The sequence below is a fragment of the Vulpes vulpes genome, chromosome 8 (assembly GCF_048418805.1).
Source record: "Vulpes vulpes isolate BD-2025 chromosome 8, VulVul3, whole genome shotgun sequence".
Classification (NCBI taxonomy): domain Eukaryota; kingdom Metazoa; phylum Chordata; class Mammalia; order Carnivora; family Canidae; genus Vulpes; species Vulpes vulpes.
Window position 1 is genome coordinate 101,945,073 of NC_132787.1, and position 16,440 is coordinate 101,961,512.

Sequence of the window (16,440 nt, forward strand, 5' to 3'; positions counted from 1 at the left end):
CAATGCCCAGAAATCAATGGCATTTCTATACACTAACAATGAGACTGAAGAAAGAGAAATTAAGGAGTCAATCCCATTTACAATTGCACCCAAAAGCATAAGATACCTAGGAATAAACCTAACCAAAGAGGTGAAAGATCTATACCCTAAAAACTATAGAACACTTCTGAAAGAAATTGAGGAAGACACAAAGAGATGGAAAAATATTCCATGCTCATGGATTGGCAGAATTAATATTGTAAAAATGTCAATGTTACCCAGGGCAATTTACACGTTTAATGCAATCCCTATCAAAATACCATGGACTTTCTTCAGAGAGCTAGAACAAATTATTTTAAGATTTGTGTGGAATCAGAAAAGACCCCGAATAGCCAGGGGAATTTTAAAGAAGAAAACCATATCTGGGGGCATCACAATGCCAGATTTCAGGTTATACTACAAAGCTGTGGTCATCAAGACAGTGTGGTACTGGCACAAAAACAGACACATAGATCAATGGAACAGAATAGAGAACCCAGAAGTGGACCCTGAAATGTATGGTCAACTAATATTTGATAAAGCAGGAAAGACTATCCATTGGAAGAAAGACAGTCTCTTCAATAAATGGTGCTGGGAAAATTGGACATCCACATGCAGAAGAATGAAACTGGACCACTCTCTTTCACCATACACAAAGATAAACTCAAAATGGATGAGAGATCTAAATGTGAGACAAGATTCCATCAAAATCCTAGAGGAGAACACAGGCAACACCCTTTTTGAGCTCGGCCACAGTAACTTCTTGCAAGATACATCCACGAAGGCAAGAGAAACAAAAGCAAAAATGAACTATTGGGACTTCATCAAGATAAGAAGCTTCTGCACAGCAAAGGATACAGTCAACAAAACTAAAAGACAACCTACAGAATGGGAGAAGATATTTGCAAATGACCTATCAGATAAAGGGCTAGTTTCCAAAATCTATAAAGAACTTATTAAACTCAACACCAAAGAAGCAAACAATCCAATCATGAAATGGGCAAAAGACATGAAGAGAAATCTCACAGAGGAAGACATAGACATGGCCAACATGCACATGAGAAAATGCTCTGCATCACTTGCCATCAGGGAAATACAAATCAAAACCACAATGAGATCCCACCTCACACCAGTGAGAATGGGGAAAATTAACAAGGCAGGAAACAACAAATGTTGGAGAGGATGTGGAGAAAAGGGAACCCTCTTACACGGTTGGTGGGAATGTGAACTGGTGCAGCCACTCTGGAAAACTGTGTGGAGGTTCCTCAAAGAGTTAAAAATAGACCTGCCCTACGACCCAGCAATTGCACTGTTGGGGATTTACCCCAAAGATTCAGATGCAATGAAATGTCGGGACACCTGCACCCCGATGTTTCTATCAGCAATGGCTGCAATAGCCAAACTGTGGAAGGAGCCTCGGTGTCCATCGAAAGATGAATGGATAAAGAAGATGTGGTTTATGTATACAATGGAACATTACTCAGCCATTAGAAACGACAAATACCCACCATTTGCTTCAACGTGGATGGAACTGGAGGGTATTATGCTGAGTGAAATAAGTCAATCGGAGAAGGACAAACAGTGTATGTTCTCATTCATTTGGGGAATATAAATAATAGTGAAAGGGAATATAAAGGAAGGGAGAAGAAATGTTGGGAAATATCAGGAAGGGAGACAGAACATAAAGACTCCTAACTCTGGGAAACGAACTAGGGGTGGTGGAAGGGGAGGAGGGCGGGTGTTGGAGGGGAATGGGTGACAGGCACTGAGGTAGACACTTGACGGGATGAGCACTGGGTGTTTTTCTGTATGTTGGTAAATTGAACACCAATAAAAATTAATTAAAAAAAAAGAAATAGCACATAAATAGGAATTTCTATTTATCTTTACACAGATGTGCCTTAGACTCCAAGAAATAGGTGACAAGGCGGCACAGCTTTATTAAATAAACCCTTAATTCACAAGTAAAATATTACCCCTCCACTTGTTTTCTGCATAATTGTGGCTAAAAGTAGGAAGTAAAAAATTCCAGACTTGGGGGTGGAACTAATTAAGTTGAAAGCCTGGTGCTTCCATCCTGTCATCTTGGTCCTTCCCACACCCTGAAAGATGTGCTTCATGCAAATCACAGCCCTGCTACAGTTTACCTGAGAGCCTGAGATAATAAGATGATCCATTCTGCAGCCTGAGTGAGTTCAAAGCTTGAGAAGGGAGCCTAATAGGTGTTATAACAAGTATACCACGGTGTTTGAAATGCAAAATAGTATAAAGCAGTGGGGCAGGAAGGAAATGACAAGAGAAACAGAATTCAGGTGCTGGGGTCTGGGGTGATTAATTAAATGCCATCACTGGAGGAAAATCAATTGTAGCCATGTCTTTTGTCTACACAGAGAACTGTGCAAAGTTGAGGCATGGCAGAAAAAGAGATTATGAGACAATGCATACTTTTAAGTAGTGGATACGTAGGCACATAAACACACAGCATAATGGTGGGGAGGTCCCAAATTAGAATTGTTACTGGTTAGATTCAAAGGAGATACAGGGAATGGTACCAGAGAAAACATTAAATAGTTTTACGGTATATTTTCTCGCTGACTTGCAGACAGAATCCAGGCTCCGTCACTCTCTGTTGTCTATGGTTCCCCCTTTTGTTATTCTTTGTGTACTGTGTTCTCCTTCTGAGTTCCTTTCTCTGAAGGCTCAGGGACCATCATCTGGCAGTTCTAGAGCACACTAGAACCTTTTACCTGCCCTGTGTACCATCCTCTGGAGGTATCTTTAGAAACTTGAATAGACACAATCTAATCAACCAATCACCCATTTTTAAAATATTTACCAAACACTTTCTATACGCAAGATCGATTTTCATATTTTATTTTATTATTTATAGATTTATTTTAGAGAGAGAGAGAGAGAGAGAGAGTGAGAGTGAAGATGGGTGGGGAGAGGGCCAGAGCAAGAGGGAGAGAGAAAGTCTTACGCAGGCTCCCCACTCATGCCTGATGGGGAGCCTGATTTCGTAACCCTGAGCTGAAACCAAGAATCGGATGCTTCTTTTTTAATGATGTTATTTATTTATTTATTCATGAGAGTCACAGAGAGAGAGGAAGAGACATAGGCAGAGGGAGAAGCAGGCTCCCTGTGGGGAGCCCAATGCGAGACTCAATCCCAGGGCCCCAGGATCACGACCTGAGCTGAAGGCCGTCGCTCAACCACTGAGCCAAGAAAGGTCTATTTTTAAATAATAGAAGACTTGGAGAGATGAAACCGATTTGAATTCTCGTTTTAATGATTTGACACACCTATAAGCAACTGTCTACAATCCAGAATAAAAGTAATAAATGCCATAAGCCTGGTATGAGAATGTTGTAAGAGGAACATGGAAGGATTTTTCAGAAAAGATCCTTATTTAAGTTAGTTCATGAGGATGTGTATACAAGTTTAATACACAGAGATAGGGGCTGCTCTATTTAGGTTATTGGAAAAATTGAACAAAGACAGAACATTAAGTAAGTGTGGATGTTTGGAAAAATTAAGAAAAATTTACATGGGAACATGAGACATATTAGGAATTTTTATGTAAACGCTCTTTCTTTTTGGAAAGATTTGATTCTTAAAACACGGGGATATTAGAATGTGGAACCAGAAAGTGCATTGGAAAGTGAATGGAAGAATTTAGGGAAATAATACAAATTTGGGAGGGAGTATGGAGACTCAATTTTTCATTTACATATTTTTTATTTCTTTTAGTGATTAAAGGCAATTTTATTACAGCAGCATGTACTTATTTTATTCTAAGAGAACAAAATGCATAAAGAGAAACAGCTTTTATCTTTGTTGCAATCTGTAAAACTGAGTTATTTTGCTGATGTAAAATACCAGTAAGTCACTTGTGGACCATGCCACCCCCTGAAAATGCCCCATACCTGCTGCTCAGAGGCATCAGAGCTACCGTAGGTCTCAGACTCGTCCAGAGCCAAGGCAGTGAGCCACTGGCTGCTGCTGGGCAACAGGTGCATTCCCGGCCCCAGGATCCGCCCTGGGGGTCCCATCTTCCCGGAGCAGCCGGAGCAAGGCAGCACAGCCTGAGGGAAGAGACCTTCCATTTAAAGGCAAAAATAGGGATCCCTGGGTGGTGCAGAGGTTTGGCACCTGCCTTTGGCCCAGGGTGCGATCCTGGAGACCCGGGATCGAATCCCACGTCGGGCTCCTGGTGCATGGAGCCTGTTTCTCCCTCTGCCTATGTCTCTGCCTCTCTATCTCTCTCTCTGTGACTATCGTAAGTAAATAAAAATTTTTTTTAAAAAGGCAAAAATACCCAAATGGCTCCGTGGCGCAGGTCGTTTCTAGTTCCATGGTGTAAGCTAGGCCAGAGTGCACGATGTCCTTCTCGGAGGCGCCCGATAGCGTGTCTTGGAATTCTGCTGTGGGCACAACGGGAATGGTTCCACCATGCCTTCCAAATATCCTTTCCAAGCTCTCTTGAACAGACATGAGCAAGTGGTGGTTAGAATCCTTTTCATATTTGAAGGTCAAACGCCCATAGCTGACATGATTCAGATTCTTCAGCCACTCAAAGTAAGATGCTGTCACTCCTCCAGCATTCAAGTAGAGGTCTGGAATCACCATGATGTTCCTCTCCAGGAAGATCTTATCGGCCTCTGGGGTTGTTGGTCCATTGGCCACCCTCAGCAATGATCTTGGCTTTGACTCTGGGTGCATTGGACTTGGTCAGCTGCTTCTCGCTGGCAGCAGGGATCAGGATGTCACAATCAGCTTCCAAGATGCTCCCTTCATAGGTTTGCCTTGGGGAAGCCCAGGATTGATCCATGTTGCAATTTGAAGTCTTCCAGTTCCTTTGGGTCAATACCATCTGGATTCCATATACTCCCATAAGATTCACCAACACCAACACATTTAGCACCAAAACGATGTAAGTATCTCATAGAGTGCAGGCCCACGTTACCAAATCCCTGAACAACAAACGTTTTATCTCCAAACCCTGGTGTCATTCCTAAAATACTCATGTAAGAAGCTTCATTGATGAAATTTTCAATCCCATGGAAGACTCCCTGGCCAGTTGCAGAGATCCCCCATGGATCCCACCCTGACTGATGGGCTTACGGGTAACACAGGCATGGGCATTAATATCATAGTGCCCTATGGTGCTGGCATAGGTGTCAGCAATCCAGGACATCTCCCGCTCACCTCTGCTCATGTCTGGGGCAGGCACATCAATGCCAGGACCAATAAAGCCCTTCTTTGCCAGCTCCATGGTAAACCTCCTTGTGATCTTTTCCAATTCATTATCAGTATAGTTTTTGGGATTGATCTTAACACCAGCCTTGGCACCCCCAAATAGCACATCAACCACTGCACACTTGTAGGTCATCAGAGAAGCCAGAGCTTTCACTTGGTCCACACTCACATCAGTGCTGCAACGGATACCGGGGCTGCGGGTGGGGGCCGCGGGCGCAGGCTTACATATTTTTTAAATGAAGGCATTATTTACATACAATAGAATTTAGCCATTTTGAGTATGTAGTTTGATGAATTTATTAACTGCATGCAATTTAGAAATTACAGCAATGTCTAACGCTCCCTTGGGTGGTTTGGAACCAGATTCATGTCTCTTAAAGGGTTCAACTTTCCTTTCTATAGTGCACCCATTTCTCACGGTATCTACCATGAAATTAAGCCACACAGCTTAGTAGGGTTGAAAGTAAAGCTTGCCTACAAAGAAAAGTAAATGACTTTAGTTTACAGTCATTTGCATGGATATGACTTTACTATTCTAGAGAATTCTTTCTCAGGAAGATGATACTGGAGGTAACTTTATTGTTTCTTTCAGAAGCTTCGCTCCCAGAAAAATCAGTTACCAAATGGGATTTATCAAACAACTGTTTACTTCACAAAATTCATTTTAAAAAATGCCTCATATGCACTAATTCCAAACTATGATATTAAAAACATGGCCCAGCCCGGTCCAGCCTCCAAATTGAAAGTCTTGTCTTAAAAATAAACAAATAAATAAAATAATAAAATAAAATAAAATAAAATAAAATAAAATAAAATAAAATAAAATAAAATAAAATAAAATAAAATAAAATATAAAATAAAATAAAATAAAATAAAATAAAATAAAATAAATAAAATAAAAAGAAGTCTTGTCTTACCCCGGACACCCAGAAATTTGTAAATACTCGACCTCAGACCTCCCTCGTACAAGATAATACTTAGCACTATGTTAACGTGGCTCTCTCTGTCCCTGTAGCCAGCACAAACCCTGATGTACTTGGTCAACAGCTTATTTGATTTCCTTTCATGGGATCAGCAATAAACAGCTCACTTCGCTCCTAGCTGCCACCCCATGAGGAAGACAGGACAAGCATGTTTTACAGGATGAGAAAACTAAGACTAGGAAGATGACACAACTTTTGGTTTTTTTACTTTAATCCAGAGATGTTGCCAATATGCGGATCTACTTCCTAAACAATAACATCTTAAGTTAAGTATGAAGAATTCTAGCCACTGGAAGACCTGAAGTTAACTAGTATCCATCCTAAAGCACTAAGCACATGCCTCACAAGCCAATACTCTTTAACCTTTTTTAATCTTTCTAAAATCACTTGCATGATGTTATATTCATGCTCATAGCTCTATGGTCCTGAGTTTCCTGCAGAGTAAATTACACATAATTAACTTGACATTAAAGACTCTTCCTAATCTGACCCCAAACTTCTCCCTTTGGCTTATTTTCCATTTCTGTCTCCCATGAACCAACTTTCCTTCCTTCCTTCCTTCCTTCCTTCCTTCCTTCCTTCCTTCCTTCCTCCCTTCCAATTTAAGATTTATTTATTTATTTGAGAGAGAGAGTGCTTGAGCATGGGGAGAGGATAAAAGGGAGGGGAGAGAGCCAGAGAATCTCAAGCAGACTCCCCACTGAGCACAGAGCCTGAGATGACAAGGAGATGACATGAGGCTAGATCTCAGAATCCTGAGATCATGACCTGAGTTGAAATCAAGAGTTGAATGCTTAACTGACTGGGTCAGGCAGGTGCCCCTCCCGGGAACCTTTCTTCATCATAGTAATGTTTGCTTGTTCCCACCCCTTGGTGTCAGCTACTTTTGGTTTCTACACTTTTGTTCTCTCGAATTAAAAATGACTGTGAAGATTATTTTTGTTTATGCCTCTTCTCCACCTGTCTATTTTATCTCTGAGAAACTAAAGAAAATCTGAGAATTCATAATTTTACACCTAATGGATTATCAACTGTGTGTTGCTTCAGGAGAACAAATTGCCCACCCTCATCCCAGAAAAGGGTAGGGAGAGAGAAAGAAATGTAAAGCTGTAACTATCTGCCTTAGTATGTTATTTCAGGGAGTTCACACAGGTTAACTTTCACATTCTTCTTGTGATGAGCACAGTGGTCAATTCAGGCTTCTGAAACAACGCAGCAGTAAATTCTGAGGCAGAGAATCACTCTGTGGGCAAATCTAAACAATGTGTTAGAAGACCAAACGGTTTGTACAGAAGGGAAACCAACTCTACTATTACTTTAATTATTCACCCTATTAACTGTGACAGTGTGGTTTTAAAATCTCTTCATTACTCACTGTAATTAAGTAGTGCAGCAAACAACAGGATGTCAGAAATCACATTCAGGAAGACAGGCTGTGAATGATGGCATGCATACCATATATAGACAAAACATTTTAAACAGAATAATTGCCTTCACATCACTTCCCCGGGATGCCTCACCTGCCTTGTTTTATGTTGTTTTAATTTTTTCAAGTGGAATGTATGCAAATGTGCTGCATCAATTTAGCACTTTCTGGTTTGCAACTCTGTAAACATCGGCTTTGCCAGTTGAGCAGCTAAGAGTGAAGCGGAAGTTCAGAATTGTTTGTGTATAATTGTTGATGGATAACAACTGAAAGTAAAGTAAAACACAAGCCTTATAAGGAGAAGAGAAAGAGGAAAGAGGACCATATTCCACAGAAACAAGCTGAGCACTTTTCTAATGGGCTGATCATGGCTTTGAATAGGTTAAGTGTGAAAAAGAAGGAACAGAATTGGGGAAACAAAAGAGATAAAGGTGAGCAGATGGAGAAGTGGTAGGTTTTAGTTCATTTTGTTTTAGTTTTGTCATCTTGTGAACGATATTATCTTCAGCTTGAGAGGAGACATTGCTGAGATAAAATAAAGGAGATCCTTCAATAAGCTAGATTGTTTTTCTTGTTTATTTGAATGTGATATGATGACATTAAACAGTAGCAGAATACACATTTTCTAAGCATCTCCAGATAGGTACCAGGAGGACAGGTGATACCCTAAGTCATAAAATCTCAACAGAGTAAAAAAATGAAATTATACAAAGGGTGTTCCTGACCTAAGCACAATGGAATCCATTTAGAAATCAATGAGGAGAAGGTAGCACAAAGTCTACGAACACTTGGAACTCAACAACCACTTCTTAGAAAAAATCTATGTGTCTCCGAAGAAGACTTAAGAAAAATTTTTAAAAATGCATTAAGTTTAATGAAAATTAAAATACAACATATCAAAAACTGTGGGACACAGCCAAAGCAGTGCTGCTAGGGGTGTGTATGGAGGTATATCTAGCAGATGGGGTTCTTCGTGTGATAGAGTATGTCTGCATCTTGATTGATGTGGTGATGAATCTACACACACGATTAAGATGGAAACACACACACATAGATTGTTCTAATGTTAAATTCTTGGTTTTGACAGTGTATCATAATTATGCAAGAGGCAACCATTGGAAGAAATTAGGTAAAGATTATGTAAGAACTCATATTATTCTTTTTTTCAAGAATTATCTTGGCAAGTCTTTTCATTGTTCTTCTATATAGTTTAGGTACATGAAATACTCTGCTTTTCCTCTTTGGATTTTTGTTACATATTTATTACATGTGTCATATATAATTGACGTATTTATGAAATGTTAACATTTAACTGAATAGGTCAAAATAAAATATTTGAAGATAATCTGTTTTATTTAGGTCTATTCCATGCCTGCTTCCAAAATGCCTCCCTAAAATTTGCATATAAAAACTCAACTAATTTTAATATGCAAAATCTGTACATATCCCAGTTTTTCTCTCTCCTTCTTCAACCCTAAACCCTCCAAAAGCTTTTCATTGACACAGAACAGTATTTAAAATCTTTCTACTGGCCTTATTACTAAGATGTCACCTTCCAGGAGAAGCCTGCTCTCATAACTCAGCCAGAGGTATATGACTGTTCCCTCCCTACCACATGGCTGTGTTTTAGTTCTTAGCCTAGTATTTGTTACTATTGGGGATTTTCTATAGTATTCGTTTATTTACTCTTTCTTCTCCATAGCATGTATGTTCCCTGAAAACAGGTGTTTTCTTTTTTGTTCACTACTGAGCCATCATTAATAATGACAGAAAACACTTTTAAGGTCTAATGTTTTTTAGTCACTGTTCTAAATGATCTGATAGGTATATATATATATATATATATATATATATTTATACATAGGTACATTAACATATTGTTACATATTTATATATAACTAATATCTCTTCATATATTTGAATATATAAATATAGATTCATAAAAACAAACATATTTGGGGTGATATTAGTTATATATAAACACTAATATGAGCTAATTGTCATAACAACAATATAAGTACATATCATTATTGCAATCATTACTATTTTATGGTTGAGAAACTGCACAGAGAGATTAAATTCCTCAAAATCATAAAAGCTAATAAATTGCTGAGAAAGAATTCAAACCCAGTCAGTCTGACTCCAGTCTTTCCTCTTAATTATTAAGTTAGAGCATCTAGAATGGTGTTGAGACCGAGGTTTTTAATTAGTATTTCTTGATTCAGTGAAAGTGTTATATTGGCTCCCCGGAAGAGGTGCTTATATTTTGATTTAACATATTATACAGTTGGCTATACAAAGTTAAACATTTTATATCTAGAGATAATTTTACTTGTGAACTTTTTTGGGGGGGCAATAGTCTACAAATTATATCTCTATTATTTACTAATGAATGAACAATTTAAGTGAGTCTTATTGGAACTGTATGAAATTATATCCTGAGCATATCAAAAGAATTTTTTTCTAATGAGAGCACAAATTAACTATTACATCAGTAAGATTTAACAATGAACATCAGTATGCTTTCATAAAATATTAGAGAACCCAATATACATATGATTTGCAAATATATACCAAATATTATTATAACATAGCTAAAATGGCAATCCACAGCTTTATTAGTTAGAATATACTTAATAATTTTTAGCATATTTCATGTTACATCCAGCTCTCAGGGAAATTCAAAGATCTGTCACAGCCTTGGCTCTCAGAAGCCTTAAGCATAGGCTTGCTTTAGAATCAGGAGCTCTTAAGGACATATTGCTTTCATTTTTTCCCCATATTTTGGATGCTATTGATTTAGATGGAATTCAAAAAACATAATTGCCTTTTAAGAATGGCAATTATTCTTAAATGAAAGAGATGTTAGCAATCGAAGAAAAATAGAGTTGCTCTTTTATTCAACTGAGTCCTCTGTGTATTTGTACTTGTAAAGTGGGTCTGGAGTTTCAACCAGAAATGAGAAAGATACATTATTCTTGGTTGGTAAGTAGAAAAAATTTGCTCTTCCTAGAGTAGAAATACAAGGAATCAGGATGGAGAGGTGTGGGAAAGAATGGAAGACAAATGGAGTGAGCCCCAGAAGATGAGCACTCAGTGGTGGGGTGCAGTGAGAAGTCAAAACAGCACTTGAAAACAGGTGCTTCACCACTATAAGTCCTCAGTAAATATTGTTAATATTGATTCATATCTTTCAAAATTAAAAAAATATATATATTTGTTTATTTTAGAAAGAGAGAACAAGAAAGCAGGGGAGAGGCAGAAAGAGAATCTCAAGCAGACTCTCCACTGAGGGCAAAGCCTGATGTGAGGTTTGATCCTAACATCCTGAGATCATGACCCGAGTGAAATCAAGAGTTAGCTGCTTAACTGAATAAGCCACCCAGGAGCCACAGTGTTGTAACATATTAGAAACTGTATCTAGGAGGATATTTTGTTAGCTATTTCATTAGTTTTGTTTGTATTGTTAACTGTAAATCATGAAAATAGCTGCTTTCATAACTGCATTGGTAGTGATGAAGAAGGCATCAGGTCTTGTGCATGAACCTATGTAGATTATCTCTAAATCTGAAGAACAACTCTGTTACATCATCCTCATTTACTAGTACATAATTGGAGTGAGAATAAGTAATTTGTGCAAGTTTACACATCTCGTCATTGACAAAAATGGGAGTTAAAACACAAATTTTTGTACATGACAAATATGAATTGAAGTCACTGTTCCTTCCAATTCTTCTAATGCTGACTAGGCCCTGATGGATATGAGCCCTGTTTGTTTCACAAGTATAAGGTTTTGCATATGCCATTTTTCCTGTTGTGAAGACGCCTTCCCCATCCTCCCTGGCTTAGAAGTTTTAGTGTGTGATTACAAACAGATTTAAGATGATAAAAGAACAGCTTAAACATATTTTTTGGTAACCTTGGCTACAAAAAAAAAAGTCTCTGTCTTCTTTATTTCTTATAAAGATTTGATTATTGTGGATACTTGTGTTATTGGACACTGATTGTCACCGTGACTTGTTTATAAGACTGGATCATGAGAACGAGAAGGCCAAAGATGGAGTCATGTGGTATAGCACCGATTAAATAATTGTCAAATTAAAATGCAATTGGAATGAGAAGGTGATCCTAAGATTCTCTTATTTGTTAATTATGACCAGAACACAGTCTATCAACACATTAAATAATACCCTATGTCTAACCCCTTCCTACAAATTCAAGGAAGAGGGATGACTTTGTGACCAGTGAAGAGCTTTGAAATAGGGTATAATTTCATTTTAATATTATTTTTTTTCCATTTTGGAGATGTTAAATACATACACACCTCTGTAAGATACCAGGTATTAGAATAATAATTTATTGCTAAGATAATTGTAAAACTCAAGATATGAGGTTAGGAGAAATATTTGTCAGTTTAATACTAATGCACAAAAGCAACTTTTATTGGGCAAAATCAAATTTTTGTGGTATTAAACCATACAAAAACAAGTACAAATACATACATATTTTTTATATACATTGAAAGATGCCTCAAATTTGGGAGGTCAGGCATGCATCAGCTGTCTAGCTCAGTGTTCAAGAGCAATTTTTCAAATTATTTACTCATAATTTCTTTTTTATTTCAATATCACTTTATAAAAATATACTTTTAAATAATGTATGACAGTAGAATTCTGACCCAGGACTTCTGCTGCAACCAGTCCAGGAATCCAAACCACAAGCACAGCAATCAGCCCAGAAACATTAAGACTGGTCAGTGACTGCCACATTCTTAAACTTTCCCCTAGTTTTCATGATAGGACTAATCAAAGGGAATCAAATATGTTTCCCAAACCAATCACCCAAGATGTCTTGCCGCCCACCTCCAGCCTCTCCATGCCAAGAATGTCCAAAGCACAGCTAAAACCTTCTGCTTTTTTCACTAGGAAGTTGTTCCACTCTCCTGCCTCCCTTTGAGCCTCTATCAAAAGCAAGTGGTGGCTGACTTGCCATAGCAAGCTCTGGATAAATAGCTTCTGTTTCTTTTCATCTGGGTGGTCTTTGTTTATTTTCACAAAACCAATGAGTAGAGACTTTTAAATCGAATAAATTAGATCCAAAAAACAGAAGCTAGGTTTAAAATATAATTTAGCGATTTTTATTACAAGTTATGTGACTGTCCCTACTATATTTAAAAGAGAATTAGATTATTTCTTTGTTATAAAAGAAATAGTTCATATGCACCAAATGAAATTAGTAAAAGAAAAAGCTATGCATCTTTTAGGTTTTCTCAAGATGTGGATATCATGAAACGGTGTTTATGGTTAAAAATACAAGTCTGATGAGGTGCGTGGGTGGCTCAGTGGGTAAAGGCTCTGCCTTTGTCTCTGGTCATGGTCCTGGAGTCCAGGAATTGAGCCCCAGGTCAGACTTGCTTCTCTATCCTCTTCTGTCCCTCTCCACTCATGGTCTCTCTCTCTCTCTCAAATAAATAGAATCTTTAAAAAAAATTAGAAGTCTGATTATGTTTGTACTCCACTCAAAATCTTCCCATGAGGGCACCTGGATGGCTCAGTGGTTGAGCATCTGCCTTTGGCTCAAGTATGATCCTGGGGTCCTGGGATAGAGTCCCACATCAGGCTCCCTGCGAGGAGCCTGCTTCTCCCTCTGCCTATGTCTCTGCCTCTCTCTCTCTCTCTGTCTCTCATGAATAAATAAGTAAAATATTTTTTTAAAATCTTCCCATGGCTTTTTAGAAAGTTTCTTAAAAGTATTTATTTTGGACAGTCTTTAGTTGAGAATAGAAATATGCACTTTCAGGGGGAAAAAAGGAATTCTGCTAGCACTGTCCTGGAGCATAAAGGAAGAGTCAAGTTCTTCTAAAATCTTTTTTCAGTCTCATCCCCTCCAATTCCTACTTCTTGAAGATTACATTCTCTGTTGAAATATTCACCATTTTGAGCACCCCAAGATTTTGAATTCTTGGAGGTCAGTTCAATTCAATTCAGTAAATAAGGCCTGAATGTTTAACAAGCTCAGAGGCAATATCTGTTGTGGAGTTTACATTCTTCTGGAATGGATTTCTTCTGACTGGGCTTCTCTTCCTAAGTGATGAACCTCTGTCTCTTCTACATGATCCAGTTCCTCTTCTTAGTAAAGCTTTTCCTGAAACATCTGTGCAAAACTAACTGTTTCTGGTTCCAAGTTTCCAGAGCAGTATCTATACATCTTTCATGTCCATCGCTTTTCTTTACATTGCCTTATGATTGTTTCTGATAATTTTTTGCTAATACTTTAAATCCTTTCAGTGGACAGTACATCATGCTGCACTTTATACCCATTGTCTTTTCTCTGCCTAATATCTGGAGTAGGCATTTCTTAATATGACCATTCACACGAGTAAATTGAGGATGACAGAGATTTATTAATTTCTGCAAAATCATGTCATAAGTGGGGACAGATGTAGGATTCCAACTCACAGCTATTTGGATTGTTAAAAACCCCAGTGACTCTCCAACTCTGACCCTGTTAGACAATAAATCTTCCAAGGTTCAATGTGCACATTCATTTTGTATTCTTTTTTCTTCCTTTGCAAAGTAAGAATAGAAAGCGAGCTATGTAGGGTGTCTGCCCTCCTGACTGGCATGTTGTGTATATAGATACGGTGTGTGGACTGACCAAGAAGGCAAGCTTCTGTCTGCAGATCCCTGACTTTCTTTTGCTTAGAGCATTTACTCTAGGACATTTGTGATTGCAAATTATGTCTTTTTGTCTTTGATGTGTAAAATCCTGTTAAAAGCTTCTTGCCAGTTTTATAACCTGGGGCTTTCTTTCTCAAGGACCTGGTGGCCATTTCTTTGAAATGTCATCAAGGAAGATCTTGCCTTCATCTCCTACTTTCTGTTGGGAGCCGGGGTGATAGCCTAACTTTGGTGGATGCCTTGTTCCTTGCCTGAAATTACCTCCTGTCACGGAGATTTGAGAAAGTTTACTTTTTCTTTGGATGAGGCCAATTAGCAAAAACAGATGACCTAAGATTCACTCATTCCTGCTGTTTTTGTTTTTGTTTTAAGATTTCATTTATTTATTCATGAGAGACACAGAAAGGCAGAGACATAAGCAGAAGAGAAGTAGGCTCCATGCAGGGAGCCTGATGCAGGACTCAATCCCAGGACCCCAGGATCACTCTCTGAGCCAAATGCAGATGCTCAACCGCTGAGCCACCCAGGTGTCCCTCATTCCACCTCTTAAAAACTCATCAGCCACTAGTTTTAGTAGAATTGAGTTTAGACTGGGTTTTGACCACTCTCCCCTATTATGTGCCCTCAAAGTCTTTCCCTGCTTCTTGATCTTCTTCAGGTGCAGTTTTTGCTTTGACACTTTGAGCTTTGGTTTGTTACTCAGTCCCCTTTATCAGGAGTGAACTTCTTTTCTTTATTTCCATGAAATTGCCTCCCAATTTCCAACCCTTATAAATCTTCAGGCTTTGGGAATGACATCAGAATTTCCAGGAATTCTAATAGATTCTCTAAATCATATTTAATTCTGAGTTTTACTTAACACTTTATTTATGTATTTTAAATAGTAGTGAATGACCATGAAAATAAACTGTAAATTGGTTATCTATGATAGGGTTACTTTTCAGTGGTTTCTCTTCTCTTCTATCCTATCCTGTTCTATTATGCATATATTATACCTGTGCCTAGGTTATTAATATTATGAAAAGATATCTTGGGACAAGGTCATATATTCCAGTAATATATAAAAATAATTTCTACTTGTAATAGAAAACATTAAAGAAGGCATTAAATTCTAAGTGAAACCATTAAAAATTGAAAGATAATAACACAAATATTTAATTACCAAAAGATATTCCTAAAATGAAATTGTAAATTATAAGTTGCACTCTGAAAATTCTTACAAAGTTCTCAGAGATTGGATTCTGGGGAAGAAAATTGAGGTAAATTTTTTTAAGACAAAGTTCTGCAACGGAATATCTCCCATATTAGTGGCAATTCAGTGAGTAAAGGATAGTCTTTTCAGCAAATGATATTATGATAATTTGATATCTAAATTCAGGAAAAAAATGAACTTTGATCTAGAACAGATCATAGATACAAATGTAAAACCTAAAATTAAAACTTGTAGAATAGAATATAGGAGGAAACTTTTGTGACCTTGAGTTAGGCCAATATTTCTTAAATACTATAGCAAGAACACAATTCATACAATTTTAAAAAAATGATAATTCAAACTAATTAAAATTAGAAATTTTCTGTTTCTCAAGAACATGAAAATGAAAAGAGGCCACAAGTTGGGATAAAATACTTTCAAGTCAAATATCTGATAAATGATAAGAAAACAAACAAATGACTTTAAATGATGGGTGAAAGATTTAGATAGCTGTATCACCGAGAAAAGCACATAACAAGACTCTCAATATCAGTCATAGGGAAATCCAGATCGAGGCTCCAGTGACATATCACTATGTGCCTTTTAGAATGGCTAGAATAAAAATGATTGACAATATCTCATATTGACAAGGATATGGGGAAATTGAAAGCCTCATACATATAAAATGGTGCAACCACTTTGGAAAATAGTTTAGTAGTTTTCTAACAAGAAATATATATACCTGCCATATGCTATGGTCCTTTTACTCCTAGGTATTTGTCCAAGTGAAATAGAAAACATATCCATACAAGGCACTTGAACATGAATGCTTGTGGCAGTTTTATTTGTAATAGCCCCAAACTGAGAACAACTCACATGTCA

The 16,440-nt window shown here is 37.6% G+C and overlaps 1 pseudogene; it reads right to left on the bottom strand.

The window, feature by feature from the left end:
* Nucleotides 1-5,464, bottom strand: part of LOC140593750 (glutamate dehydrogenase 1, mitochondrial-like) — a 118,547-nt pseudogene extending 113,083 nt beyond the window's left edge.
* Nucleotides 5,465-16,440: the final 10,976 nt, after the last annotated feature.